This window comes from Carlito syrichta, unplaced genomic scaffold, assembly GCF_000164805.1.
Source record: "Carlito syrichta isolate Samal-C Ts95f unplaced genomic scaffold, Tarsius_syrichta-2.0.1 Scaffold307967, whole genome shotgun sequence".
NCBI classification, from domain to species: domain Eukaryota; kingdom Metazoa; phylum Chordata; class Mammalia; order Primates; family Tarsiidae; genus Carlito; species Carlito syrichta.
In genome coordinates, this window is record NW_007252063.1 from 873,713 (window position 1) to 882,419 (window position 8,707).

Here is an 8,707-nt window from a genome sequence, read left to right on the forward strand (position 1 = left end):
ACTTTCAAACTTAGGGAACTGGTTATCATAAAGACTTTTTTAACGGATATTGCCACATTAAAACAAACAAAATTCATCTTTTATTGGAAACATCAAGCACTTTACAAATTTAATAAATAGCCCCACATTTTACCACAAATGAGCCACCTAATGCATTGTAATTGCTAAAATGCTTTGGTGCCTTTATATAAATCTCACTATTTGAACAATATAATATTTTCCTGCTAACATATTTAAAGAAATATTCCCCGCAAATGCTTTATTAGCTAAAAAGAAAGAAAGAAGGAAGGGAAGGAGGGAGGGTGAGAGGGAGAGACAGAGAGAGAGAGAGAGAAAGAGAGAAAGAAAGAGAAAGAAAGGAAGGAAGGAAGGAAGGAAGGAAGGAAGGAAGAAAGGAAGAAAGACGAAATAGGGAACACTTTTCGAGTGTCTGAAGCAGCTAAATACATTGCTTACACTTTTCTAAGGTGCCTCCTCCCAAAATATCACTAGAGACGAAAACACTGTCACCCCTAAAATTTACAGGTAAGGTGCATGCCTCTAGTAATAGATGGTGAACTGCCATAGAATCGTGCAACTGTAAGAGGTGGGTCTCAATTATCCTCTGCACGAAATGATAATCACTGTTACATAAAGATAAAAAAAGAGACACAATCCACTAATGATAAAGAAAAAAAAAAGGTAAAGTTTGTTTTTTCTTAGTGGAACTATCAATGGGAAATAATAACCATTTAATTGCAGATTATTATTTTATATGAGTAACTACAGCATTAGAAGAAATAATCAAGAAGCTGTAAATAAGCAAATTACCAGCTGTCAAAAAAAATTATCATTATCAAATTAAATGAGCTTCCCCCAGGCAAGTTCACTTTGCTTTTTCTTGAAGGCCAGCTCAAAAATGAATCATGAGGAAGACAAGGCATATAAATAAAAAAGATTTTAAATGAATTCTGGCGATGTTGACTAACTTGAAAAATAAATCTTAAAAAACTCATTTTTAAATCTTGTAACAACTAAGTAACTGTAATGAAGACTGAGTACGGTAAGCAGATTAAATATTCCTCAATCACTTTGATGTATTATTTTTTAGATTAACATAAATATGATTATATAATATCAAGCTAGATAGTATGCATGCCTTTCCTGTAGGTCAAATTAAATAGTGATTTTCAACATGGAAAGTGAAAGATAAAAGTAAGTTGGTGATTTATATGTATTCACTAAACTACAGTTCAACTGCTTAGTACTACTTTGGCTAAACTACTCAAAAAACTTGATTCAAGAATGTCTTTAGAGGCCAAATCTACAAGGTGTATATTTTTTCTCATCCTGTCAACTTTATGTTTTACACTGATAGGTTCACAACAAAATTGAATGTATAATAATGAAGATGGTTAATGATGTTTCTCTTCTTTCATTTTACTGTTTACAACAGTAAAAAATAAGTCCATCCTTTTTAAAAAAAAAATTTTGGTCCATCCATTGTTCACAGGCAGTAAAACAAACGGGCTGAGAGGGGACTTCTGTGAAGCTGATAGAAAAACAAACAGGAAAAACATCCTGATACAAAAGTATCTTGAAAGCACCTTCAGCTGTTATATCAGTGTTAAAAAGTAGAAGGTTCTATGAGAGGGTTAAACAAATATAAAGTGAGTCACTGTGTTTCCTTGAAACCAGGAGAGCTGCACCTGCCCTGGCAGAGAGCAAGCTCACAAGATCAACGTAAGCAAGAATCTACAATTTTTAGGGAACCTATGGGGCGTTTTAGGTATGGAGTTAAAATTTTAAATCCTAAGGAACCTTCTTCAATACGATTCCAAGGGCTGACCCTGGGGAAACAGTTAACATGCTCCATGTAACTTTGGTCTCTCACAGTGTCCTACTGGCTTATTTTTGGAAATGACATAGCATTAAGTTGTCCATCTCATCTAACTGCCCACTAAGCATCCCTGATGGAGTGAGTGACACAGATTTAAGAAAACATGCATTTTGAATGAGAATCCACACCAACTAAAGTGTCATTTAGACCTAAAGAGGTGATTCTTTGAATGGTGAGATGTTCGACATGTGGTAAATATGTCCACTGTTCTATATCCCCAAGTCAACATTACATAGCTACCCGCATGGAAGGACAGCCTTCTCTCAAGCTTGGTCAAGGAGGTAAGCGCTCTTATCAGTTGAGTATTTCAGTCTGTGTTTTACCTGTTCGTTACCCAAATCGGTATGACAGATGGTGGAATACAAATCTTGGATTTTGACTCCTTCCTATCAATTACAGAGATTGTAGATATATTATTTAGTTGTATGTGTAATGTTTGTTATTAGGAAAAAATAATATATATGTAGATGGGGGAAAAGGAAACGAAGCAGAGAAACAACATTGCAATTGAGATTATCTTTAGAACAATAGTTACAAACGTTATTATTCCAATAAGGAAAATACAAATAGCTGGTAGGTATGTTCTTTGGTTATTTGATTGTAATAACTGACAAAGATTTATTATTATATGCTCATTTAACCGCAAAGCACATCAAAATATCGAATGTCATTTATTACCTAATTTCCTCATCTCAATCATGAGATACTGCCAAAATGTTCCCTGATGGGTAACATATATTTGAGTAACGCACTCATACGTAGTGATCAAGAGAGCTTATTGGCATTTTGGGAGGCTGGAGGCAGAGATACTGGTAAGGGATACCAGGACACTGACTCTGTGTCTCCCTGCCCCGCATGATTTCTCCCAATGTGAGTAAGTGTCTTTATTGATGCTGAGTTTGGCTGGAGGGTCAGCAGGAATCAGATCTCTAGAACTATTTCTTTTCAAAGGTTTTACAGTATAAATTCCTCCAGAAGAGAGATGAAGCCCAAGTGAAGTTAAGTTGAGCTTTAACAAGAATTGCACTTTCCACATTCGATATGATTCGACCCTTGGATTAAGTCTAATAAGCATCAATTTCTATAGCATATATTGCTGTCATGTATTTTATGACTTACTTCTGTTAAGGTTTATTTAAAAATATTAACCAATTAATTCTCAAATGTAATTGAATTTTATGGTGTGAGTCATGTACACGGGGTGGTGAGGGGTTTACACACACACTTATGTACCTTTTTTCTAGACAAGTTTTAGCCTATCTGGAGCATGTATCTATTATTTTGGGGAGGCTTTCAAAACATCTCTGAATAGTCCCCAGAGATGTACCAATATAGACTATCACATGTGGCATCCAGAATTAAAGAAGCTGAAGAAAAAAATATATGAGGGGAGACACAGAAAACTCAGAATGTATTTATCAAAAGTTGTGTATGTATTCTTCATGTTTAAACTTCATTCTCCTTCAAAGGACTTTCCGTTTGACACGATACACCTATCAAGGTGCTTTTTCCATTCCTTAAAAGAGTTTTTGCATTTGTCAATTTTGATGCCTTTTAGTGCTTCTGCTGTTTTTTCTTTCACCTCTTCCATATCAGTAAAACACTTCCCTTTGAGGACTTTTCTCATCTGAGGAAAACAACAACAACAACAAAAAAGACGATGGCGAGATCTGGTGAATACGGAAGGCAGGGCACGGGCATCATCCTCTTTTGGTCAAAAACTGAACACTTAGTGCAATGTGGGCAGGTGAAACCCGCTTTGAAAAATTTTCAAAAAAAAAAAATTCACTGCAGCCAATGCCAGATGCAGTAGCTCATGCCTATAATCCCGGCACTTTGGAAGGCAGAGCAGAGAGGATTGCCTGAACCCAGGGATTTGAGAACAACCTGGGCAACTTTGTGAGACCTCGTCTGTACAATAAATCCAAAAATTAGCTACAAACCGTGCCAATCACAAAGTTATTTCTCAAAAACCAGATAGAGACTTACAGTTCTTCAAGCAGTCACTGCTGATTATAAAATGATGGGAAAGTACATCTATTGTGCTACTTAGCTCTTGTAGTATGCTTAGCACCCTTAATAGTGATATTTTCTTATAAAACTTTAGACAAATTGTGTGATTTGCAAATACTTTTTTAAAAGATTTTTTGCCGGTTGACTTGCTAATGGAAGTCTAAAGGTAAAAGCTTAGGCAGGTGATTTTTGTTGAACTTTTAGTTACCCTGCCTCCCAGAAATCAATATAACTCCTCCAAGTAGGGCTTATAACATCATTTAATTATTGGTAATTTAAAACATTTAGCTTTCGGAAAGAAAATAAACAATGTCAAAACGTATTCGATAATACTCACTTCCATATATTTTAACTCTGTTTTGAAATAGTTGTGACTGGCAATTTTGCTATGAAATGTGGTTATATAAATATAAAGTTGTAAGAAAATACTTGTGTATTTATTCTGTCTACTATTTTTGATACATCTAAAACAAGTCATTAAAAGTTATGGAGTATTTTACTTCTGATACATCCTGATGTTTGAAGGGAAGAGAACAGTAGTAAATAAGATTTCAAAAAATATTTTGCATTTATCCTTGACATTCCTGTTTATCTTTAGAAGCACGTTAAATAATATTATGTAGAATATTGTATCAAAAATTATAAAAGATCAGTTCAAATTAGAGTTGACATTTTGTGTACTACATATTTCCATAAACTGGGTAGCATTTATTGACATAACATGCAGAGTGGTGTTCGTTTTCAGCTACATATTTACAGCTACATCTAAAAAAAAATCACAATCCTTTGAATTCTACTAACCAACAAATAAGAACTGATTTGTACTAAAGATAAGTAAGGAACAAATAAAACAAGTGCACATTTATCTGTGAATATTAAGCATTTACAATAAAATCTGTCATAAATGTACAAAACCACCGGTGCCATGGACTTCATCTTGGTCTGTTTTTAAAATCTAACTTCCTCTGGCTTTAATGTGGCCAAATGATATTCTTAGAGAAAACCTTCTAAAATATTATTTGCAACCTTTATGTCAGAAACATTTTAATTTTTAACATATGGAGGGGTATGTGGTGGTATGTTACTTATTATTTTGACAAGAAATTAGTCATCAAATTAATGTGGCATGATTTTCCATATGTGGGATAACATTACACAAACCCATTACATTAAATGAAGCTCAATTTCAGACACTAAATGTTTCAGCTGCATGTTGAAATTACAGTTAGTTATTTTTTCATTATTTTCAGCTCAGGAAGCAAACCACGGACACACCAGACTTGGAAAGTAATTTTAACCCTACATTATTATTATTATTATTATTGCTATCATTATTATTACTTTTAAGAGACTCATTGTTTGGAAAAGCCGTTCTTACAAGTTTTTGTTAGTATCTCCATTACACTTATACAAATTATGAGTGTCTAAAAAGAAACTATGGTTAGTCATTCATCTAACACATATTTATTGAGTGCTTACACCAGACTCTATTCTTTTTGATAATTATCTATTAAAACATGGCATCAGCAAAGAGCTCTAACACATTTTCTTAAACTTTAGTCTCTTGGTATTATTAAGTAAAAATAAAAATCAGTTTTATATTTTTATTTATTTCTAAGATCCATATGATTTTTTACCTAAAAGCTTTAAAAATACTTATGTGGATTTTGTGAATTTATAGTAAAAAATGTCAATAATCAAATATATTTTAAAAGTCTCAAGGATTAGCTTTTATATGTATATTTAACATATTGCTCCACATTTGTAAATTTCTGCTCATGATCTCATTCTATTTTTTATTTTCCTTTTTCTTTTTAATCTTGGATTATATTCTATTTATACTGATTATTCAGATCCCTATTATGAAGATGGAAAATGCACCTGTGATATGTTAAATGGGGTGAAGGGAAGTGATTTATAAAAGACCACATCAAGTCTGAGACTATTTTAAATAGATAAACATATGTACATATAAACATATCTTATTTTCATGACTGCTAATAGACTAACACCTATATAATAATTTTTAAAAAATTATTAATCTACTGAGAAGCAGAGTTCACTTCCCTCTGTGGAAACCCAAGAGGTCGGAGGTTCCTCTTCCCGTGTACTGGCTAGCAGCTAAGACGTGAGTGCGTCATTTTCTCGGATCCTTCCCCATCTTTGAATGTTGAGAGGCTGACACAAATAAATTAGGACAGTATGCTATTGAAAGACTGGCAGTGGAAATGATGTCAAGTCCAGTGGTGTGATATCAGCAGGGCAGTCTTTTTAAAAATTTTTTAAAAAGCGTTTTCTTTTAAAGATGTGGGGTACAATTCAGGGTTAGGTATGCAGATGTTCATTATGCAGGTAACTTTGTTGATGAGGTGTGCCCCTCCTCCTCAGGTAGTTCCCCACTACTACCATCCTTTTCTTATAGTATTATGATAATTATTCAAGACCCGCTTATGAGTGAGAACATGTGATACTTAGCAGTGCAGTCTTGAGGCATGTATTTCTAGCCTTGTTTTCAAAATCTATACAATATATTCTTTTTCTATTTAATTATGTTTTACTTTTTACTGTTGCTTGCAACTAAAACTACTTAACATAAATGGATTGTAGGGATTAGACTTTCAAGAATATGTAGGAACTCTGGGTTCGTTCGCAGACAACATTCATTAATATTTTAAGAAGGTATGCTAAACTGAATGTATTTTAGCACCAAAGGTGAAATGCCTTATTCATTATCGCCCATGGTCACCCATTAGAGGCAAAGCTTCAGGGTGTAGCACTGATGTAGCTATTAAGTACTATGAAGGCAAGAGGAATTCAATAACTACATGGCTGAGTAGGACTTTAAAATGCATCGGATGACATAAAGAAAGCGAATGGCACACATTTCTACATCCTCTGCTAAAGGAATAGACTGAAACCTGGAGACATTTTTTGACACTGCTTAAATCATCTGCTCTCTCTTGTAGCCTTAGGCAGAGGTAGACAAAATACAAAGGCAAATGTACATCCTATGACATGATTTTCAATATCAGTTGAATTCACAGGATTACTACATTTTGGAGATGAGAGTTAGAGTATTAATTTGGAGAGACTTGTACTTCAGAAATTGGAATGGGAATACCCCAGTCATCTAAAACACGAGCCCCCTTACATGACAAGTGACCTTTTATAATTTGTCTGATAGGGTTGCTCATCATCAGATTGAAGATGGTATTATTATTCTTTTTCCTACAGGAGTTCATTTACAAGAGAAAGTGAAGAATCCACATGCTTCCAAGACAACCACCTCTCAATGTTCTTTTGCTGGACTGTCAGATTCCAGCATAATCTGAAGAATTGATTATAGGATGAAAAATTGTATTCATAGACAAATTTCCCTAATTTACATTACTAAGTAACTAGAAAATTAGTAAATCTTTGGCTTTTGGTGCTGTTTCATCTACATAGGGGCTGGTATTTTCTTCTAGGTCAGGTTACATTTATCAATATGAATATTCTTGCCTGAGTTTCTATATCCATATGGTAATTTGGACCTCTGGGTAATTGCAGTAGTTTTCTTGACCGATTAACAAAAGTGTGGGCCTAACCATGACCCTCATTAAATGGTGTTACAATGCCAGAAATTACTTGGCATATCATGGAATAAGGAATCCAAAATGTTAGAGCGACAGCAATGTTGGACGTGACTTTTTAAATGTTTAACTCACCACTCACTCCCTAAAAATATCTGTCTAGTAGATCAAAGTCATAGCTTGGCTAAAATCCTGAGAAATGCATAGATGGGTTGTGTTCATCTTGCAGTATGTGCTGTTTTGTAGACTAGCAGACCAGAGAAAGACACTGTGGTTGCAAAGAGACCTTTGATTTCAGTGGGACTTGGTAGACCCTGAAATCGAAGAGAAAAATAACAGCAATGAAGTACCAGAAGCAAAGTTGGCATGCGTAGTAGACGGCAGAGACTGCTAAGGTAAGAATCCTTCTCTCTGTAAGGGTATTTGAACACACAGAACTGTGTATTTTTTAGGACCAGAATAGATAGATAATAATCCATTAAAGTCCTTAGTAGCAGGTACTACTGGAATCCTATATAATAGTCATCCACTGCATATTCCATATTAATAGGACCCTAATCTTGTTCCATTCTACACTCATAAAAATGGATTCCTATGAACTATTCAGACATCAGTTCATATATCTAAGCATATTATAGTTATCTCATTCATACTGCTAGTGATTGACTTAGGCATGGGAGTCTAAGCTAAAATTATGAAACATGAGCAAAAACTTCTAGCTATTTTCTGCAAAGTATTCTATTTTAAAAAGGAAAAAAAAAGTAAGATATTGCCACTCTTCTGTCACTGGAATATAACCTGTCTAGATGATCCCTGGAACAGTAGCAGCCATCCTGTGATGATGAGGCAACTAGCCTATGGACCAAGTTTACATGCTGAAGACAGCAACGTGAAAATACAAGGGAGAGTCCCCCAAAACGCAAAATTATGTTTTGGAGGGTGGGCCCTTTGTAGTACAGGCATCCCCCACTAGGGAAGTGTTCTAGGAATCCACCCATCCGCGTACTAGCTAGCGCTGTGACAGGCTGTGTTCAGCTTCAGTTAAGTTTCCTTTTGGAGATTCAACGCATTTGCTCATTTCACGATGGGTGATTTACACGAGCAACCTACCCACTCTGCGATGAGTGTTCAGCAGTTTTTAACCAAGAACAAAGACCTCCATGCCACCCTCTCCCTATTCACCTGATCTGTCCCCGAGTGACTATTTTTTGTTTGTTTGTTTGTTTCTCTGAATGAAAAAAGC